General features: G+C 42.6%; 1 protein-coding gene across 1 annotated transcript in view; it reads left to right on the top strand.

The window, feature by feature from the left end:
* Nucleotides 1-202: 202 nt before the first annotated feature.
* The window catches only part of PLAGL1 (PLAG1 like zinc finger 1), a 67,796-nt gene continuing 44,555 nt past the window's right edge, over nt 203-23,443 (top strand). The window contains exon 1 of the mRNA XM_074948546.1: nt 203-228. The gene's annotated coding sequence lies outside the window, so the exon portion shown is untranslated. The remainder of the gene's footprint in view (nt 229-23,443) is intronic.

Genomic DNA, 23,443 nt, shown 5'->3' with positions numbered 1-23,443 from the left:
CGGCCGGCCGAGCGGCCATACAACGCAGGGGCGCCCGCCCACCGTGCCCGGGCAAGTCCCCCGCCCGCCTCCGCCGCTGTCTCGGCGCCCGCCCGCAGCTGAGCTCCCCACCGCAGCCTTCCCCCGGATTTGCACCGCGCGGTAGCCCAGGGCAGGCGGCGGCGCAGCCCCAGCGCTTGGAGCGGGCGGCCGGCCCCAGCCGAGCCGGGAGATGAGCGAGAGTTGCGGGTGAGTGGCAGCCGCTGCTGGGGAGCCTGGGGGCTGGGTGAGGCGGGTGTTTGCGGGCCAGCGCCAGGTGAGCCGAGCGGGGGCGCTGCCTTCCCGCTCCCCTGGAGGGGCTGCCTGGGCTGGGGGCAGAGTGTGAGACTCTCCCACGTTGCTGGAGCTGGGGAGCCCTTGTCCCTGCTCCCCATGCTCGCGGGGGCAAAGAGATTTCCTCGCCCCTGCTCCCCCCTCCCCCATGTGTTGTTACCGGGTTTCCAGGACACTCTCCCTGCCTTTCCCGAGGAGTTTACAGGCTAAATGGTCAGGCGGCAAGACTGGGAGCCGCATAGGGATTTGGGAGCCTTATGTCTAGGCTGTAGTGCCAGGCCAGGGTTAGTAGAACTGGAGTTAGCAGACCTGGGTTTGTTAGCCTAGGGCTTGAGTGTCTACACTCATTTGTAACCCCAGGTTAGGACTTGTTGAATCCTTGGTCCCAACCGGCAGCGCCAACATCTGCACTGCATTATGGGGGCCTGAGTTCAACCACCCCTATCCCAGGCTTCCTAGCGCGCTCCCAAAATGGGGCTGCTCTAGTCCTTTGTCCATGGTGCAGTGTGGGAACACTTGACTGTCCCAAGGACAAAGAATGATGATCTATGGGATACTTTTGGTGAGGCCAATAGGGCTGCATCTACAGTACAAAGCAATAAGGCTTGAAGTGTCCTGGCTTGCCTCCCCTCACTCCTCCATGAACTCCTGGGATCCTGGTAGGGTTGTCAACTTCAGTTGGATGAATTCCTGGAGGTTTCATCACATGACTTTACCTTTAATTCTTAGAGACTCTAGGACAATCCTGGAGGGTTGGCAACCCTAGACTCTGGGTCAGCATTATTTGTGTGTGGACGAAAGAGGGGTTACGCTTGAGCCTGAGTTCAAATCTGGTGCTTACACTGCAGTGTAGACATATAGGCTTTAGGGTTTGTCTACACTGCAATAAAACACCCAGGGCATGCCCACTGTCGGTTGACTCAGGCTCATGAGTCTTGGGCTACAGGGCTATAAAATTGCACTGTATATATCTGGACTTGGGCTGGAGCCCAGGCTCTCAACCCCATCAGGGTTCCAGTTTGAGCAACTACACTGCAATTTTATAGTCCTGCAGCCTGAGCCCATCAGTCGACACAGCCAGCCACAAGTGTTTTATTGCACTGTAGGCGTACCCCTGGGGCCTTGTGAGATGCATATGAGTGACAGCATGTTTATTGCTACATAGTTAGCCACTTACTCTGAGTGCAGGAGGGAAAAGATGCTTTAGTGTCAGCAACCTGTTATCCTCACCGGTTTAAAGGAAACGTGATAATTCTGTTAGTTATTGCTCTCCCAGAGACTTTATTTGCTCCACCCCCTTCTCTATTGCCACCTTCTTGGGCTAAAGAGGAAGCTGCTGCTGCCATTTGTAAAGTATTGTGTATTGAACTGGACTGAGAACAATGATGTACAAAATGCTTTTTCTTCTCCTGCAAAGTATTCTGGGAAAGTAGATTCTCCCTTGTTGAATGAAGTGAGAAGTGGGAAGGGACTGCAAGGTGTGTGTAAGGGGTGGTGATTTTGATTTTTACATGCACAGGCATTTCCTTCTTGTCAGTCTTGAAATGAGTAAAGAGCTGCACAATCAGATCAAGTTTCAGAGTGAGGGGCAGGGGATGCAGAGGGGAAGAACAACATATGCCCATTATCAGAATAAAGAAATACAAGGGATTGGACAAAGTGACATTCCTCGAAACCTACAAAGGTCCAAATGGGGGATGCAGTGTATGACAAAGACAAGAATTATTCATGCAGGAAATTTAGAATACTGGGTGATTCCTTCCTTCCATGTAAATAACTTTCTGTAACTTGAGTTAATGATTTCATATTTCTTATGTAAATATTTTTCAACATTAAAAAGTAGGGGATGCTATACATTGGTGTAGAACAGTGGTTCTCAATCTTTGCAGACTACTGTACCCCTTTCAGGAGTCTGATTTGACTTGTATACCCCCAAGTTTCACCTCACTTAAAAAGCTACTTGCTTACAAAATCAGACATAAAAATACAAGTGTCATAGCACATTATTACTGAAAAATGGATTACTTTCTAATTTTACCATATAATTATAAAATAAAACAATTGGAATATAAATACTGTACTTACATTTCAGTGTAGTATATAGAGCAATATAAACAAGTCATATGAAATTTTAGTTTGTACTGACTTGGCTAGTGTTTTTTATGTATAGCCTGTTGTAAAACTAAGCAAATATCTAGATGAGTTGATGTACTCCCTGGAAGATCTCTGCGTACCTGGTGGAGAACCACTGGTGTAGAACATAGGTAACATTAGGGCTAAAACAAATGATGTGCTTCAAAACTTGGGGGCAGTTAAGAGGTATGGAGGACACAGTGTGAGATATCTTCATGTTATATGTGATATACCCTTACCAGGGTCCTGGAGCGCCATTAAGTGTTGTGCAGCTAGGGACATATCCAGCCTCCTTCCTTTTCCAGGAAGCAGTACCACTTTCTGTGTAATCACAAGTGCCTTCTGAGGCACGGAAAACTGCATTGAGTAACAGGAAAGCAATTTACTGCACATGCATCTGCCTCCAAAAGATTTTTTTTCTTCTCCAAATGTTTTTATCCACAAGCCTCAACCTCTGCCCTCAGTGGAATGCAAATCCAGCCTCAAGCCAGGTTTTTCCACTTGTCTTTCTTCTTTGCTTTTTACAAAAGCCCGAGGATGGACTGATATGTTTGGGCCCAATACAACTTCTACTGACTTTATGAACAAAAAGGCTACAGCATTTTTTTTGATGTTCATCTATACCTAGTTCTTGCCAGTTTATATTTTGCCATGGTAAATGTGTTGTAAGAGAGTCTAATAACTGTGGAAGTGAAGTAGCTAATTGTGTTTTGACACATTCTATAGCATCTATGCAGAGTGAAATTTCATGTTTCGACATGGGAGCTTTATGTTTTCCTTAAAAAAACCCCTCTGGGGGCCAACTATTGCAACCACCACTCAAAACATTTGCATTGACTAAAGCAGCCATACTACAATTTAAGGAATGTGGAATTATCCTTCTATACAAATACTGCATCGGGACAAACATCTCACTTCAGATAGTGGAGTCAGTTTTGATCCTGAATGTCTTTGGCTCTCATTGACTTCTAAGGGAGCCCTGTGCACGTATATTAGGGGAGAATTTGCCTCATGATATTCTGGGTTTTTTTTAAAACTATTCAGTTAGAATTTAAGCTCTGTTATAAAGACAGTAAACAAAAAGTTAACTTTTCTGGGAAGGTGCGGTCAGGAGACCTAATTACTAGTCCAAATACTGCTCCTTCCTTCATGCCCTGCGTATATAACCTGTGTATCTCAATTTCTCCATTTGCAAAGGGGGCAAATAATGCAAATAACTTTTGTAGAGTGCTTTGAAATCATTTGGTGGAAGACACTATAAGTATAAATTATTACTATTTTTAGTGTGGGAGAGTTAATATAAACCGCTGTTTCACAGGATGAATATTTTATTTAGATTTATAAAAGACTTTATAGATATCCATCCTATGCTTTGGGTACCCATTACTTAAATTAAAAAATACATAGCACAATATACAAGACTGCATCTCACCTTGACACACACGCACATCCACATTAGTAAACCCAAAACCATTCAGCCCACCTCATGTCAAACACCTGGGAGGGAGAGGGGCGGAGAGAAAACAATGTGTTTCACAGCATAACCAAAAAGCTGACATCCAGGCTCTGACCAAATGAGAGAGGAGCAAGTTCCACAGTTGAAGAACCCACTCAGAAAGCTGCTCTAAATTTGTAGTGTGGGAGCCCCAGCTGAAGAGTCTCTGCTGTGGAACTTTGGCTCATGGAGAGAGATATTCTCACAAGTAACCAAATCTACACTACACACTTATATCGGTATAACTATGTCACTTGGGGTGTGAAAAATCTGCACCCTTGATTGACATAATTATACTGAGCTAGCCTCTGGTGTAGACAGCGCTATGTCTGTGGTGTAGACATAGCCACCACCTCTCGCAGAGACAGATTAACTGTTCTGACAGGAGAAGCTCTCCCATGGGCGTAGTTGTGTCTTCACTAAAGAAGTGCAGCGGCGAAGCTGCACCAGCGTATGTGAAGACAAACTCCAAGTCCCAACTCATTTAGTTGCAAAGTTAATAACACTTTGCGCCTGATTTTCAGTTACTCCAGTGCTTGTGTAGTCACTTGCACCATTTGTAAAGTGAGTGTGCAGTGCTATCAAGTCAGAATGACAGCATTTAACACCTACTTTGCACTGTTGTAAATGGCTACAGTCACTTGTCTTGCATCTTGATTTAGGCTGCTAGAATTCCACTTGAAAACCTATTGGAAGCCACTGTAGATCCCAGAGAACGCTTCTGTCATGAAACTCCACTTAATAAGTCAGTTGCCATATTAGTAGTTTCAGTTTCTGAATGGTCTCGCTCTAGCTTTTAAACCAGAACTAGTTCTTCTAGACTATATATATAAATAAATATATAGAAATATATAAAATAAACTTAGGGCCACAGCTGACAGCAAAGATGAGAAGGGAAGGGTATTCCAAATAGATTTTTAAGTACAGCAGGTCATCTAATCCTGGGGTAGTCAACAGGCGGACTGTGGGCTAAATCCAGATTGGCAAATGCTCTTGAATGGACCCCAAAATCTTTTATTTACTTATTATTGTTTTTTTTAAATTATTTTCTCTGGAGTCTGGATCTTGACTATATCTTGGCCAAGAAATTTGGACCTTAACAAAAAATAATTTAGAACCCCGATCTAATTCAACCTCAGAGTTTGACCAGGTAGAGTGTCCATAGAGCCCACATAATAACTGTGTACTTTTAAATAATACAGAGGTTGAGTATTTTAAAATCAGTGATGGAAGGTTAATATGTCCTCTCTGTATTACCTATTTATAAACTAACATTTTTATTGGGGAGATGTTTCACATGCACCTTATTTTTCAAAAATACACACTAACCCACCAATAGGGCACAGATTCATTCTTCCTAACTAAAGATAATCTTTAGCTCTCTTTGAATTCAATAATTTTCTCTGTAGTCCTGAATTCTCCAAGCACTGAGTGTCACAAACACACGCGTTCCAGCCCACCCTCTACACCAGGGCCTATTCGAGGGGAAGTGAGAATTCACCCCCAGCCTTTTGTGACATCTTTACACCACCAAAGTGGTTATAGATAGTAATAGGGGTCAGAATCCAACCCTCCATTTAAAAAAAAAAAAAAAGACAGTTACTCTCAAATTCTTTGCAGTGGTAGATATCGGCCCCCAATCCTGCAAACACTTATGCACATGCTTAGCGGTTTCTTCTTAGTGTATGCACAACATGCCTCAGGTGGCATGTCACCAGGATTCATTATCGAATTTGGTTCGCTGGTTGGATCATTAGCTTCCCCGGCTTGGGCTGGGTACTGAGGGGGAGTGTGACGTGAACGCTGATCCATGTCCCCCATGTTTAGTTTTACAGATATAAGTAGTATCTGTGACTTCACTAGAGCTACTCCTGTGTATGAAGTGTTTGTGGGATCAGACCCATATTTATTAAAGCACACATTATCAGATAGTTCCCTAGTGGTCCCACATCAGTTTTATTTATATTAAGATGTTCTCATTTGGAATAGCCTCATTTCATTCACCTCTAATTTTCACAAGAGTTGTAAATGGACAGCAGTCTTACACTCATACTCCAGCATATGGCAGTGTAGTACAAAATATAGTTTAGTCAAGTCACTAAAATAGAAAAGACTCTTTTGGTTCTTTTTTGCTAGTGCAAAAATCAAACAAACTGCTTTTCAACTTTGCAGGGGTAAATAAATGTACCAAAAAAAAACTAGTCCAGGAAACACCTCTTGAAAGCTATCTCAGGGATGCTGCTATTTTCCTGATAACAAGCAGCAAGTAAGAAAAGTTAAGACAGGAGGAAGGTTAGTCTGCTTTGAAATCAGTACAGGTAGCCCTGGCGTTCAACTACTAAATTTAACTACATATATAACAAAAAAAAAAAATTCAGGTAAATATTTTGTTTTCAATTTTATTTTATTGCCAGGTTGTATCCAGGAATTTCAAGTGGAGAGAGAGAGAAAACTCTGTGGGCTTGTCTACATGTAGAACGCTGCAGACACAGGCAGACATTAGTTATACTTACTTCACGTTTTCATACTTTTGTTTACTGCCACAAGGGCTAGAAGCATACTTTTTTGTTAATAAATGCTTAGATTCTGACACCATAACATGATTCTGGTAGCTGGGCTAAGCTGCCTCCACCCTAATACAGCCCAAAGTCATATCTGAGCTTGCTCCCTCCCACTGTGAAAGGACCAGCTGAGCTTGCATATTAGATTTTGAACATCCTCATCATCAATAGTGCTGGTACCTCATTTGAGCAGAGCTTGAACATACCACATGTTCTTCAGTTTGAGTCCTGCTTCACCAGCTACTGTGCCTTAAACACAGCACTTTCAAAAGGTGCATATGGGGTTTGATGCTTATCTCTCTTTTGTTTTAATGGGAATTGAGCTTCCAAAAATCCCTTAGACAGTTTTGAAAACCTTGGCCTAAAACTCCCTGCTGGTTCCTAGGAGCTATTTTGGTACTGCTAGCAACTCCCAAATCAATGTAGTTTTCAGGTTCTGAATGTCTGTGTACAAAAAAAGCATTATAGAATAAATTTAAGTTAAATTGGTCCTGCTCTTACACACATTTGTTAGCTTAAAAACATAGTCTGCATTACTGCTCCATGTAGACAAGACTTTGGGTACAAGTAACCATTTCTGGTGTTCATTGGATAAACATCATTTTTTTTGTATTGGGGTATTTAATCAAATGTTTATTGATTAAAAGTAAAAAATTGGAAGCTGTCAGGACCCCAGCTACTGTGGGGAGGGAGGAAGAGCAGATGAAGGTCAGAGCCTGGTTGGAGCAGACATGAGAATGTGGTCTGAGTTCAGTCTCCACAGGGTGATGGAGAGAGTAGCTGTCCATCCCAGTGTTGTGCCATAGGATCAAGTCATAGTCATGGTTGATGAGCTGTACCAGGTCAGAGTCAAGTGAATCAGCTTAAGTAGGAACGGAGGCACGGCAAGAAGTCAGGAGTGGAGCTGGGGGCCAGGAACTGAGGGAAGGCAAGACATCAGGAGCAGAGCCAGGGATCAGGAACCAGGACTAGGAGTAGGCCAGATACCAGGAGCAAGGCAAGACCTCAGGAATGCAGAGCAAGGTTTGTTTTCAGCAGCAAGCCAGGTATCTGTCTAATTGCACAGACAGGTTGCAGGTGTTTGGCCCAGGCACACTATTTAAGACCTCAGGAAATCAGGAAACACAGTAGGCTTTACCAGTAAGAACCTCCATGGGCAGGACATCCCATGTTGTTTGAACCTGTAGGGATCATAGGCTGCTGTTTTCAATTTCAACGGAGGTGGCAGTGTGGACACAGCAACTGCCTAGGAACTTGCAGTTCCAGGTTCCAGACCAGCAGATCCTCACAAAGCCCTGAACATAATTGTGATCCAGAATCAGATTTTTATTAAATAACAATTCTTCAGCCCTTTATTTTTAGTAAAGATAACCTTCAAAATATGAACCCATTCAATAATCTGTGCTGGAGTTTTCAGAGAACCTGAAACAATAGCATTGAGTTAAGCTTGAACTGTCTCCCATTTCTCTCAAAGAAATTCTGAGACAGCAATAATGTAAATATCAAATATGATTAAGTATTTCACTGTTGACTATTTTAATAGAAACATCTAGCTAACCTTTGTTATATAGTAGCAGATACTGGAGATGAAAGTGGTTGGAGAGAGAGAACTCACGGCTAGAGTGCCTCCTCATAGCTGAATGTGGTGTAGCAGGCTCTCACCTCTCTAGTGTCCCTGACAAAGCTTCCTGTGACGTTCTCACTTCCCATAACTCAGCCCGCCAGACAGTCCACAATTTAGACCCACCTCTATTGGGGAACAAAATTCAATAAAAGAAAAGGTTATGTCATTACAAAAGGTTCTCAACCCAGTCCTCTCAGCCATTCTTATCTCCTTCCTCAGCCTCATGCCGGTAAGGGAACCCACACCCTCTCACTCCACTGGGCTCTAGTCCAGGGAATCTGTGACCAGCATCCAAGGTCTGCTCCATTCAACTGCTTGCTGCTGCCTTCCTGGACTCTTTCCTACCCTAGCCTTCCTCAGGACTTCTCCCCTACAGCTTTTCTAGGTTCACTCTACTTTCAAGGCCAGGACACCCAGGGCCCTCCCCTTGAATGCCCAACAAAATCCCAAACCAACAAATATAAACTTAAACCCATTTCCATGCTGCTTGGGCTTGACCTTTTGTCCCTGTCTTGTTTCCCTTACTTTATTCCACATGCAAATGCCTCCCAGGGCTCACTGTCTGGAATTCTGCTTCTTTCAGCATGCATGCACCATCAGAGCCTGTGCCACCTAGTGGCCTCCCTGTCTTGCTCCTGGCCTCCTGCCAGCCATCTCTGCACAGGTGAGGATCTCAGCATTTGCTCTTCCCCTGGGGAGACTAGGAGAATAAAGCCCGCTTTAATCCTACAGAGTGAATGCAGAATTTCTTCTTCTCCTCCCTAGAGCTCTTTCTGTTCTAGACTTCCTGCATTTATAGTCACAACCCAGCTGGACTTAATCTCTAATTAAGCCTGTCCCACTCTCCAGGTGCAACCTTGTACCCTAATTGGCATCTCAGGCCTATATTAACACTTCCTCAGAGTATGTGAGGTACATACCCCATCAGAGGGTGTAGTAGAGTAGTCAGTAACTATCAAAGATTGTTAGGGTGAAGAACAAGGAATTCTCCACAAAACCTTTAAATTTAACATGATCTTTGTCCTTGCCTAAGAAGGGGAGGGAGGATGTGATATTCTCTCTTCAGTTCTAAAAGCCTCAATTACCTTCTAGGTGCCAAAAAACCAAAGCTGGTTCCACACCTTACTGCATGCTAGCATCCCCAATTGTAACAATTGGTTAGGGAACAATCTTCAGCTTTCCTCTTGGTAAGTTCTGCAGTGTAGTTACATATTTCCAAAGCAACCATCTGCAGCAGATTGGAGGTTTGGTAGCCGCATAACATTTTAGAAAGCCAATATAAAAACATTACACAATGGATAGTTTCCTGTGTGTGTTAATAACTAGTTGTTAGAAGTCCATCCTTTGAGTGGATTTAACAGTCAACATCACATACTTGCTCACTGCTGACAATTTTCTTGGCTTAAGTCTTTTAAATGGGGCAGGGATAGCTCAGTGGTTTGAGCATTGGCCTGCTAAACCCTGGGTTGTGAGTTCAGTCCTTGAGGGGGCCATTTAGGGCTCTGGGGCAAAAATTGGGGATTGGTCCTGCTTTGAGCAGGGAGTTGGACTAGATGACCTCCTGAGGTCCCTTCCAACCCTGATAGTCTATGATTCTATGAAATGCTCTACAGCTGTTGCCCTTAAATGACCTTAATTTCTCCAAATTGGAGACCTCAAACCAAACATGACCACTTCACAGAGGGAATGTTGTAAATTAGAGTGACCTTTTGGTGACTAGGGATAGAAATGTCAAATGCCAGTTTCTTTCATGACACAGTCGCCCATACGGAATGTATCAGATGTCAAGTTGGGAGCTAAAAAGGGCACATGATTGGTTGAAATCTAATAAGAAAGACTGATGATCTTTTGGTGACCTCTTATTGAAAGGTCAAAGTTCAAATTTAGGATTTTTTAAAAAATTCTTTTTGCAAGCGTTTCCTCTTCTGGAGTCTCTTTTCTATTATGAATTACATAAATCCTGGGTTCTTTCTCTCTCCAATGCTGGAAAAGTAGCATGTGAATTAAATAAAGTTCAAGATTATACCTGAAAAGAGGTATATAAATAGGTGAATCCCATAAGAATGACTTATGATCTTTCAGTGACCTCTGAAGGAATGGTCATAGTTGGGATTTTGCTGTACTTGACAATTGAATAATGAATGAGTGAACCAAATTTCAAGATTCTAGCTCAACAGAGACATGGAAAATGTCTGGCGCTCGTACTCTTGTTTCTCAGAGTTCCTTCATTCTATGAAGGTATTTGCTGAACTTTCCTTCCCCTTCTGCCTCCCTACAGAGCTCTTGAGCTATGGGCCTTGTTGTTCTAATACAGGGTGACTCAGATTTCATTGTTCCTTCCACATTCCCCAGTACTTAAGAGAACCTTGCACAGAAAAGAGCCAACCTTCTTTTGTCCAATCGAGCTTCAGGTTTGTTTGCATCATTCAAGAGAAGAGCTATATTACTATGAAAGATGAAATAGCAAGGGCTAATATTTTACATAACCAAGCTAGCATGATGAGTATTGTAGACTTAGTGCTACATTTTGGCTGCCCGTTTGAACAAAGGTGCAAGGAGCCTCTTATTACCAGTTCAAGAGCCAGGCAGAATGTGGACATTACTAACAGTCTCTAAGTAACAATTCCAACCAGCACTCAAGATGAGAAAGGGTCTGGTTATGTCTCTGTTACTAGTCTTCAAGTCAGGGAGGTGGAACATCAACCCAAATTCTAGATGTTTGCAAAGTTCCCATTTTGAACTCTCTCTCCTCTATCTGTGAAACAGATACTGCCACTGGGTGAAGATTCAGTATAATTATCTGTTCAGCAGGTTTCAGAGTAGCAGCCGTGTTAGTCTGTATCCGCAAAAAGAAAAGGAGGACTTGTGGCACCTTAGAGACTAACAAATTTATTTGAGCATAAGCTTTCATGAGCTATGAAGTGAGCTGTAGCTCACGAAAGCTTATGCTCAAATAAATTTGTTAGTCTCTAAGGTGCCACAAGTCTTCCTTTTCTTTTTAGTGTTAATACAGTGATTGGAGACTTCCTGAAAAATGCTAGCATAGATAAGGCTTGAGAGAGTTAAATTTTAACACCTGATCCATGGCACATTCACATGGGTGTTTACTGTGATCTTAAATTAGTCTTTTAACATCTGGGACCAAATTGCTGACTTATTCCTTAATGTCTTTAAGAGGAAAGGACATGAAGGATCCGAACATTTGTGTATGATAGTACTGTATGTGAAAAAGTGTCTCATCACTGACAAACCCCCTTGTCTCTAGATGCAACACACTTTCTCTTCTCTCACACCCCTTGCCAACAGTCTCTCCCACCTGGCAGTGGCCTCTCTTTCCATAACCTAGTTCTCCAACCAGATCGTGGTTTAAGTTCACTGCTTTCAAGGTAACAGAAAGTCCAATAGAACAAGAGTCCCAGTGTTCCTACAAAAAGGTCTTCAGCCCTACCTCTGGGCTGCATGGTCCTCACACCCTTCTCTTAAAGCTCCCAGTCATCCTTATCCCTGTGTCCGAGTCTTCAGATCACCTTCTCTGGTAGCTGATAGGGGAACCCAGGCCCTCCCACTACACCAGGTTCTAGCTCAGGGACCCAATAACCAAGAGCCAGGGACTGCTCTGCACAACTCCTTGTTGTTGCATCTTTAGACTGCTCCCCATCCAGCATTTTTCAGGCTCTCCCCTTCTTACGCTAAACTTTCATTCAGGGCCAGGGCTTTCATGCTCCCAACAAACTCCCAAACCATAAAATATAAACATAACCCACTTCTCATCCCTCCTTGGGCTCAACCTTACATCCCTCTCCACTTTTTCTTGCTCTGTTCCCTAATGGAATGCCTCCCAGGGCTCTCTTCCTGCAGTTTCAGTTCCTGCAGCCCCTTGGGCTTCCTCCTTAACCCTCCTGGTGACTACACACTCTAATCCCAGAGAGTGACTGGAAAGTTCTTCACACTCTCTCTGCAGCACCCTTCTGCTCTCAGCTGCCTCAGTGAAGCTTGACCTACCTTCTGGGTGCAGCTCAGTATGTTAATTGGCCTTTCGGGCCCAACTAATGCTTTCAGAGCCTGTGTGGGGTACACACCCCATCACATAACACCCTAATTAGTAATGGAACTGGGAAACTAAGCCTCTCCTGAAAGCCAGTCCTACACAGTGTTGAAGAATTTATGTACTGAAACTTATCCCCTTCAATAGTCAATGTATCAGCACAGGCATGATTGAAAGCAGAAACCTTAATACCTCTGGGAATTGTGAGAAAATGGAAAGACTCAGAAAAGCACAGCGAGACATAATGGAAACCAGTTATCCTAATTAGGATCCACTGTTAAGGATCCCAATATTTAATAATAAATCAACAGTCCTGTTGCTCCTCATTTTTAGATGTTAAATTCTTTATGTCTAGCTAGAAGTCTTTGCTTAGCAATAGTCCTGGATTAGTCCCAGTTCTGGGCACCACATTTCAGGAAAGATGTGGACAAATTGGAAAAAGTCCAGAGAAGAGCAACAAAAATGATTAAAGGTCTAGAAAACATGACCTATGAGGGAAGATTGAAAAAATTGGGTTTCTTTACTCTGGGAAAGAGAAGATTGAGAGGGGACATAACAGTTTTCAAGTACATAAAAGGTTGTTACAAAGAGGAAGGAGAAAAATTGTTTTTCTTAACCTCTGAGGATAGGACAAGAAGCAATGGGCTTAAATCGCAGCAAGGGAGGTTTAGGTTGGACAGTAGGAAGAACTTCCTAACGGTCAGGGTGGCTAAGAACTGGAATAAATTGCCTAGGAAGGTTGTGGAATCTCCATCATTGGAGATTTTTAAGAGCAGGTTAGACAAACACCTGTCAGGGATGGTCTAGATAATACTTAGTCCTGCCATGAGTGCCGGGGACTGGACTAGATAACCTCTCGAGGCCCCTTCCAGTCCTATGATTCTATGATTAAGAAGCATCAGAAGGTGGTGTTATCTACATGTTTCCTGTGGCAGAGTGTAACTTTTCCTTCATGCCCCTTGGGTGCTTGTCTACATCTGGGGCCTGCTACAAGCTGATGTAAAGAGCTGCAAAAAGGAAGTTAGTTGCTGCAGACAACCAGAAGTTTTATTGATCCTACAAAATTTAGGAAACAATGCTGCATATCCTTGGGCGCCATTTACTGGCATTTTATCTATCACTGTATACCTATATACCAGGGGTGGGCAAACTATGGCCCGCAGGCCACATCTGGCCCACTAGCCGATTTAATCTGGCCCTCAAGCTACCACTGTGGAGGGGGATCTGAGGCTTGCCCTGCTTCTGCGCTCTAGCGGGGTCGGGGGCCGCTCCGTGCGCGCGTGCTGCGGCTCCACAAGGCTCCCGGAAGCAGCGGCATATCCCCTCTCCAGCTCCTAAGCATAGGGTCAGCCAGAGGAGTCTGCACGCTGCCCCCACCCCATGTGCCACCCCCGCAGTTCCCATTGGCCAGGAACTGCGACCAATAGGAGCTGCAGGGGCGGTGCCTGTGGACGGGGCAGTGCGCAGAGCCTCCTGGTCGCGCCTCCACATAGCAGCCAGAGGGGGGACATGCCGCTGCTTTTGGGAGCTGCTTGAGGTAAGTGCCACCCGGAGCTTGCACCCCTGAGCTCCTCCCGGACCCAGCCCCTCCCCCGCCCTCCAAGCGCCTCGATCCTAGCCCGGAGCACCCTCCTGCACCCCAAACCCCTCATCCCCAGCCCCACTCCAGAGCCCGCACCTCCAGCTGGAACCCTCATCCCTGGCACTCCTGCCCCAGCCTGGAGCCCCCTCCCACACCCTGAACTCCTTTCTGGCCCCACCCCAGAGCCTGCACTCCCAGCCAGAGCCTTCGCCCCCTCCCGCACCCCAACCCCAATTTTGTGAGTGTTTATGGCCCGCCATACAATTTCCATACCCAGATGTGGCCCTCGGGCCAAAAAGTTTGCCCACCCCTTTTATATACAGACCTCTCTTTTATGTAACAGTCTTGTAACAGGCCAAAGAGACAAAGCCTTCTCCATATGACCCCCTGCAGGTCACCTTTAAGAGTGTATGACACATCTTAAAAATATATATGCAAATAACCTGTGAAGATACCAAGTCTCTGATCCTGAAGTCCTTACTTGGGCAAAACTTCCATAGAAAGTGAATAGTCCCTTTGCAGAACTGGAAGCTAAATCAGTAAAAAAAAAAAAAAAAAAAAAAAAAAAAAATGTGTGTTGGTTTTAAAAATGACAAACTATTGTAATTTTAACAAAATCTTATGGCATAACTTACTAAGTTTAGACTCCTCTTTTTCGTACTTAATGACAAAACACGTACATGAAACAGGGCAGGAAATGCATTTATGTTCACTCTGCTAGGTATTTGCAATATCAGTAGTGAGTATATGAAACTGAGGGATTCTAAAATAATTTAAGCAAGATGTTAAATTAACATGTTGGTTTACATAAGGCAAATCTATTTTTATGATTTATTTCTGCTACAGAAATGGTTGTTACATATGACCAGATCCCCAGGCCCCCCCCCCCCTTTTTTTTTTTTTTTTTTTTTGGAGCCGTGGGAGGTTCGAGGCATGATTGGCCTATATGGTAGGATGCAGGCATATCTCTCTCTCCTTTATGATAGCTTGAATCCTCATGTTTGGAAACTTGGCAACCTGTAGTGTTTGACTTCTTCATAGTGAGCTGTGTAGGAAAATGAAAGAAGATGATGTTAGAGCCAAGTCTTTTGTAAAACCACTGTTTAACTCCAGAAGGCTTGTTGGCCTTTCCTGATGGTTTGTTGGAAGGGAGCACAATGCTTCAGAGAGACAAAACAAAAAAACTTCCCCCCCAGCCCCCTTTTCCCCTATGTTGTCACATAGGTTGAGTAAAGTTGTGATGAGTGTCCCTCCTGCTATCCTAAAATGCATATTCAGCTTCAAATTCAAAACATTGAAAATAGTTTAGTTGATGTGCTGAGGAAGGATGTAACCTGAGAAAATCTTTTTTCACATGATTTCATATGAATGGGTTTCTCATTTGCTTTGTTTTAGGTAAATCCAGAATTTGAACTGGTGATCCAATATTGTTTATGCAGGCATACTGAAATGGAGATTTCCTTACCCTCTGCTTTGGAATATATATTATTTTAGGAATGTGTCTGGGTCTTTTAGAGAGACAAGAGGGGAAGGGGATATCTTTTATTGGACCAACTTCTGTTGGTGAGAGAGACGAGCTTTTGAGCTACACAGACCTCTTCTTCAAGTGTTCTAGGTCACTTGTCACTTTTAGGTACTGTTTTTAGTTTTAGTTTAATTGATTCCTATAACAACTATCTGCATATAATACCTCCTCTGTGGGACTTTATCCTGCAAAGTGATGAGCATCCTGACCCTGATCCAGCACATGCTTAACTTTAAACACAAACTAGTCCTACTGAAGTAAATGGTCACAGGATACTGGTTAAAATAATAATGTGCATAAATGCTTTGCTGGATCAGGATCAGAGGGCTCAGTACCTTGCAGGATCAAACCCTGGGACTGTTCCTGCAGTTTTGCCTGAGTAATGTGTCTGTCTACCTGGCCTGGGAGGCATGCTCCCAGCTGCATATAACCACACCCTAAGTGTCTTTGTATGCTATACTTAACAGCAATTTCATTAAGTTATGTTTTTACTCTCCAAATACAAAATTTAAAATGGTCTTATGATTATTGCAGAGACTCTCCTCCTCCTGAATCCTATTATTCGTTACCCAATATATTATCAACTTTAAAAAATTATTATTACTATTACATATTACAGTAGCAGCTAGAGGCTTCATCCAAGATCAGGGCCCCACTGTGGCAGGTGCTGTACACACATACATAAATAGACACAGCCGCTGCCCCCAATGAATTTACAGATTAAATAAACAAGATAGACAAATTGGGGGAGAAATGAAGTGTTGTCATTACCAGTTTACAAATGGGGAACTGAGACACAGAGAGGTTAAGTAGCTTGCCGAAGGTCTGTGGCAAAAGTGGGAATTGGACCCAGATATCCTGACTTCTAGTCCTGGCTCTTAACCACAAGTCCATGCTTCCGTTAATATCTTATGAATTTAGGCAACTGATGTTTTTAGCATAGAAGCTTAAAACTTGGAGGGAAATAATCTGATAGTTTTCTATTTTGTCAGTCAGATTTGTACACTTCCTTTTTTTCCTTTGGCTTCCTGGCTGCTAGGTTAAAACTTTATATTGAGGTTCTCTCTGATGTACTTGCAACTTAATTGGATTTTAGTGTAACTTTTTAAAATTTATTCTACAGAGCTTCTGCCTTCCTTAATGAGGTAAGGATGAGCAAGTACCCTGGTTGGTACATCTACTGTCATGGAGACCTTGCTGGTCAGGGCAGAATACCATTAAGCAATCCAAAGGGCATAATAGTGGGAAAACCATGGCGAGAGTCCCAGTGCTGCCTCTCAGAACGGGGAAGCTTGTGTATGTGACAAGAGTGCAGTAATGGGCAGGACCTTGGCCATTGAGTTTCATATTAAATAAGAAATTAGACTTAGGACGCCATTGGTACTTTATTTTAATCTGAATTGACACGGGCCTTTTTTAGGTAAAATAAGACTTTGATAGAGCTTTCTCAGAAGCAGAATATATTTGTCAGTATTTTGAGATTATTACGAACTTGTGGATATGTGTATTGGTTAGTGCAGGAGATGGCTGGGTTTCATTTCCAACTCTGCCTCCCTCTGTAAGATTGGGCAAAACATAGCCCATTGATCTAAGCTCACTGAAGTCAATGAAAGTCTCATAGTCTGATCTTTGAGATCAGTGAATAATGAGGTGCTCAACACTATTTGAAAATCAAGCCATTATAACCTTTAGAGGTGCCTTTAAAAACTAGTTATAAAGAAAAGTATTCCACAGCAGCCATGTTATTTGTTTTAAAATAATACCACAAAACTATAAAAAAAACTATGCACAACACATTAGAGAAGCTGAATCCTGAACTGCTTTACTACTTTCCACCCACATCATCTACCTAGTGATTTCATGTTTTCCTTTGTTGTATATCTGCTTGATCCTGTATGGAAGAGATACATTCCTCCCATGACATTTGAAATTCTTTAGCTTTGTCGCTTATAAATAAGATTTCCACATCAGGCAACTTCTGCTATGTCAACAAGCCCACCTTCTAAAACTGGAATACAAGGTTTTCTGTCTGCTAAGTATCAAGTTATTTGCATAACCAAAGGAAATTGCAATCTGTTTTTTAAAATATTTTGTAGTCCCATATACTGAAGAAAAATCCTGTAGCAAATATAATTGACTCTTCCAGTAACTTAAGATTCCATGTTTAATGTTTGCTGTTTTATGCTATATACGATAGACCCCAAATACACACAAATATTCAGCAAGATTCACTCATAGAAAATGCTGATGTGTTATTCTTAACATGGGCCAAATCCTAACCTTGGTTACACATGTGAAGCTTCCATTAACTTCAGTGGAGCTGTGCATGTGTCTCCAAAGTTAAAATTTGGTCTTCTATATTAGTCTCTTCCCATTAGAACTCTGTTAATACTTAAACCATTTCTGCTTTACTATGCTATTCCTCCCCTTTTATGAATTAGAGAGCAGGAACTGTATAAGAAGAAATTCAGACAAGCAAACACAAAAGTGTCAGTGATCGTTAAAATAGGAAAAAACCAGCATGGAGAATCGTATGGCTTAGTACGATCAACAAATACCTGCAATACGGAAGGAAGATAAGGGAAGTTGGGACACCATAATCCTTACGAGAACAAAACCAAATATGTTTTGTTGCTGAGGAGAGAGTTGGGGGTCTACCTACACAGCATGTGTATTAGTATACACTTTTGATTATTCTGACCGTTATATGAAGCAATACAAACTAGTCTAGGGCCTGCTTACACAGTCTGTTAGAAGTGTGTAAGCTCCCACTGGCTGTTCAGCAGGTTTTGTAGGCAGAAGGGGATGCAGAGGTAACCTATTCTGTGGGGGATGCAGTCTTACTTGATGGGGTGGAGACCTCTTGTAAATGAAGTTCTTGTGCCGAGTTTAGCACCTGCCAGTGGATCCTGTTCCTCTTCTCTTCCTTTGCTGCCTACCCTAAGTCTGCAGTTATCCCTCATGTAGTTGCCCTACATGGGAAATGGTAGGGTGAGTAGAATTACTAAATGCTACCTTTTGGCAGAGAAGATGTGTGTGTATGGGGGAAAGGGAGACACATTTCCTCTCTTCTTACTCACCACCTCCAATCGCCATGTGGAGGGGTTCTATACCCAGACAATGACTTGTCCTCACAAAATTTCAGGGCTGTCAGCAGGGGATGCTTGCTTCAGCCAGAAATCTCTACTGTTGTCAGCCAACCTGGGAGAAATGCTCTTTCCCAAGACGTCAGGAGGACACTGCCTTGTCTGGCATCACCCTCAGTTCCCTGGAAGCCAGGAGTAAGAGGCAGAGCCATTGGCTTTCAGCAACAGCGTAATGACTGCCAACTACAACCTTTCTGTGCTAATTTTAATACCACTGACATGTTACTGTTTTCCTGCCTCACAATGCCTTGCAGCTGCATTCTCTTGAACTTACCACTTCTTTCTCTCCCCTTGGGCCTATTTCCTGCCCCCCTGCTCATGCTCTTTTTCCATCCAGCCTTCCAAACATCCTCTTCCTCTGTCACTTCCTCTGTCTCAAACCAATGTCATCAGTCCCCACGCCCAACCTCAAAATGTCTCAGTTAGAAGCATCTTATTAACAGCTCATTTATTTTTAAAAGTGAGGATGAAATCCTGGATCAATTTAATTCAATGGCATAATCCTACTGATTTCAGTGGGGGCAGGATTTTACCTTCGATTTTTTTACAATCGTGTCTCTGTACCCTCATCCACCGCCTGAAACCTTTAAGGGTAGGTCTACACAGCAACTAGATACCTGTGGCTGGCCCATACCAGCCTACTCGGGCTCGCGGGGCTCTGGCTGTGGGGCTGTTTCATTGCTGTGTAATGTTGTCTTATTATTATTTGTATTGCATAGCTCTAGGCATCCCATCCAAGCATCAGGGACCTATTGTGCTAGGCACTATACAGACAAGTAACAAAGGAAACGTGCCCCAGAGTGCTTGCAATCTAGGTGTTAGGGTACGATAGGTGGATGAATCAGATAATTAGGATGGGTGGGAGTATGAAATAACATGACAAGAGTTTAGTAGAAAAACAGAAGTCCCCAGAAGACTTACAAAATTGCTAACACAGAATCTGATTCTGCTGTCCTTGACACAGTCAAAACTCCTTTTGGCTTAGCCAGTGTAAGGACTCCAAGATCAGGCCCAGAAATAACAGATTCAGAGACAAAAATGGCAGTTAAGGACATAAAAGTTGAGGCATAAGGATGTGCTCTTTTAATGCTAAATATTAACAAAGGATGGCTTATTTTGAGTAGCATTGGGTTCATTAAAAATAAACACTTTGGCCATTTGGGAGTGTTTGTGAATTAAAGAGGGAATCAGTTCTACTGAATAAAGATTTTTACTCTTTTTTTTTTTTTTGCTCTCCAAGCTATAATATTCTTTCCTTATTAAACCTCTTCAGATAAGATCCCTCTGACTTATAGAGGAACTGAACAACTATTTAAGGGTCACTTCAAATTGCCCATGCCGATCCTTGCATTGTCAGACTCTTTCAACTGCAACAAAATTAACACATGAGGATGTATCCGTGTGTCTGTAGCTTATAATATTATGATTCTATAGTCAGCTCTACATATGATTGTCTTTTTTCAGGGTTAAACATGAACACTTCCACTATAGTAAACTAAATTTTTCCATTTCCTTTATTTAGGTTTCCTTTGCCTGATCTGTAAACATGTCCACTGATCTGCTATGTAAGTAAACTTCCCTCCTAATAAATGTTAGTACCACATGGCTTTATTAGAATGGTCAGGTGTGCTCAGGACTGATGTTTCATTTTAAATTGAAGAACTATTTTTATGTTGGTGTATTTTGTCAGATATCTACAGAACACTATTGTTAGTGAGTGAGACTACTCTTGGAATAAGGTACTACTCACCATGATTAAAGTAGTGAAAATCAGTTGAAGAACAGACCCAAATTCGTTGAGACACCATCAATTTAAAAATCACCCTTCTGTCTAAAAGTGTTTTACCTCCTTTGGTTGCAAGTGAACCTAAGATGACAATAAGTTTCTTTCTTTCTTTTCTTCATTTGACAGCATGTTCTGTATTAATTGTTTCACTATTGTCAGTTTCCGCTGTTGCATACCTGCCTTTCACACAGTGGCAGAGGGGAGACCGGAAGAAAAATAGAATCGTAAAACCACAATAATTGTCAGAGAGGCTTAAGGAAGATGTGGCAGCTGAGACTATTTTTTTAGGCACATTTTTTTAGACTGACTAGATTTCAAGTTGATGGTGTCCCTTTACTTGATTCAAAAGGAAGGATATTGCCTGGTGGCAAACAAGCTAATACTTACTTATTCCTGAAGACCACAAAATTGTCTGCTGAGGACTGAGCTGCACGAGTGTGGCCGTGTTGGAGAATGTGATTACATTACAGTTGTCTGCTACCATGGTTAAAGCAAAACTGTTCTATTTTGTGCTACATTCAGCAGTAGCTCTCAATCTTTCCAGACTACTGTACCCCTTTCAGGAGGTTGATTTGTCTTTTGTACCCCAAGATTTCCCTCACTTAAAAACTACCTTCTCTTTGAATCCTTCCACTGCATCAAGTTCAAGCTTCTTGGCATCGCCTTCAAGTCCCTACACAATTCCATTCCAGTCTGACTTTTTTGACTTGTCCAAGTATTAGGCTACTTTTATTGTGCTGCACCCTGCCGTCTCACTCTTCCAGTGGTGGGCTGGCTACATCTCCAGTAAACAGCTGCTTTTTCTTCCACAAAGCCCTTTCTAAGGTGGTATGCAAAATCACTCTTCTTTCCTTTACCTTCTCCTGCAAACTCACTTCATCTGTGATGCCTATGATAAACTCTTGCCAATTAATTTCTGCTTATTTTTTATATTCTCTCCATTAATCTCATGCAAACAATAAAATACTGTGTGTGTGTCTGTCTGTCTATGCATGCTTAGTTATCTGCCTTTCCATATTTAGGTGAAACATGGTCACTAAAGAAGTGAACTGTGGAAAAGAGGGGATGTGACCTCTAGGGGAGGGAAACATTAGAAATGTATTGTATCAGATGTGAGTGATTTTTTCATAAAAAGAATAAAGGAAAATTTAGATTTTTCTTGGTAATTGAAACCAGATAATAGACTTATATAGGCTAACAGTTGGCAGATAGCAACTCATCTTGGAGGTGATATACCTGCTTTAACACAGTTATTTGAGAAAGTACATTTTATGCACGCAGCAACTAATTGGAGCCATTGGTGGATGATTTAGTGCTCTTTAGCATGTATAGGAAAACTTCAGACATAAAGATTTATAATGTATGTATATACTTGGTGATCTCATGTGTAACAAGGAAAACTCCCGGTTTTGGACTCCTAGCATCTTATTTTGCTGATTTGTAATTGACATCATAATGCTGCTGCTTTTGCTTCTGCTCCAGACATTGTTTTCCTGGAAGCAGAGACTTTTTTGTGTGTCATGATAGACTGGCACAAATAGTGGTCCATGCTTGGAGAATTAGTTCTAAACCAGATCTGCCATGTAGCAGGAAGTTTGCCATCATGTATTGCTCAATTCTTGACAAACAGTTTCCAGTCGCATCTAAGTGTAATGAGTAATAAAAGCATGACTAATCTGTTTACCCCCAATTCAACTGTGCTAAACCTTATCATATGTATTATAATTACATTATTATTATTTGTATCGCCATAGCGCCTAGGAACCCTAGTCTTCTAATGAACAAAATTGGAAGGTTTACACAAGAAACCTCCTGGATTGGAGTTGACCCTGGTGATCCATACATTCATGATCTTCAGGCCTCATTCCTGTAATATACTGTACCTAGGACTTAAACTGCTAACTTAGAAAGTTTCAGTTGGTTCAGAACACAACAGATTCTTTCTCAGCAGCACGACTTCAGTTCTGTACTCTTTTCTGTGCATTGAAATGACCCTCATCATTGTAATATCTAAACACCTCTCTGTCATTAAGGTAGTTATCCTCCCAACAGCTCTGTGAGGTAGGGAAGTACTATTATCCCCAGTTTGTAGATGGGGAATTGAGGCACACAGACACTAAGTGGCTTGCTCAAGATCCTACAGGACTTTTGTGACAGAGCAGGGACTAGAACCTGGGTCTTTGGTGTTCTAGCCCCCACCCCCCAAGGCCATCCTTGCCTAGCTTCTTAGGACACATCTTCACAAGCCATGTCGGCAGTGCTTTAATGTGGCTGTGTAGTCCCGGCACCAGCGCTGGGAGTTGGTGGGTGTTTTTTCACACCCCTGGGCGAGAAAGTTGCAGCGCTGTAAAGTGCCAATGTAGACAAGCCCTTAGTGAGCATCAGGTCAAATACAAGCTTCCTTTCCTCTTTTTCTAAGTCCATTATGGGACTGGCCCCAACTGTCTGAGGGTGTGGCTACTGTACATGATCATAGAGCTCCAGTCCATTGGGGCAATGGAACTGTCAACTTCAGCACTGAAACTTGCATGTGTAGGAGACAGCTTTCTCTGCCGCTGGTTCACCTCTATGGAGTTATCTCCAAAAGAGATCAGGAAGACCATGAGCCTCACACCAAGCCTCTCTTATGTAACTCAACAAATACTTGTGCACGCGCACATACGCACATCCCCTAAAACAATGGGGTGCAAGAGAAAGACACATTCTTCTTGTATTCACTTTAATAAGTTTGTGAGACACTCAGATGACACAGTGATGGACATGGCATAAGAATCTAGACAGATATATGCAGAACTTGAAAAAATCCACTCTCCTATGATGAGTAGAAAGCTTCCCTGAGGTGAGAGCCATCAGCGTTCACAGAATCTAAGTTTTAATTAAAATGGTTGCGAAGATAACTGTCTTAGAGAGAACTGAATATAAAACAATGCAATGCTGTCTTCCTAAGCCTGCAGACTGACAGTGCTCTTCTTGTGCTCCTGTCTTTCACATACTGCAGCACAGTGAAATTAACAAGATGGGTCAATTTCATTGCTGTTATTTGACACCCTAGGAGCTGCAGAGAGACTATCAAGAACCAGGGCAATTTCCACTGGGAACGCTGCATTTTCAGGGTAGGATGCTTGTCTCTGCAGCTCTCTGGCAGCAAACAAAGATCAGGATGAGTCCAGGTCTTGCCACGTGTAGAGAATGTTGTAAGAAAGAGAGTAGTTGAAGGACCCAGTGACAGTGCAT

This window comes from Natator depressus, chromosome 3 (assembly GCF_965152275.1).
Source record: "Natator depressus isolate rNatDep1 chromosome 3, rNatDep2.hap1, whole genome shotgun sequence".
NCBI lineage: Eukaryota > Metazoa > Chordata > Testudines > Cheloniidae > Natator > Natator depressus.
Note: the sequence above shows the minus strand (reverse complement) of the source record. Positions and strands in the feature narration are given on the sequence as shown.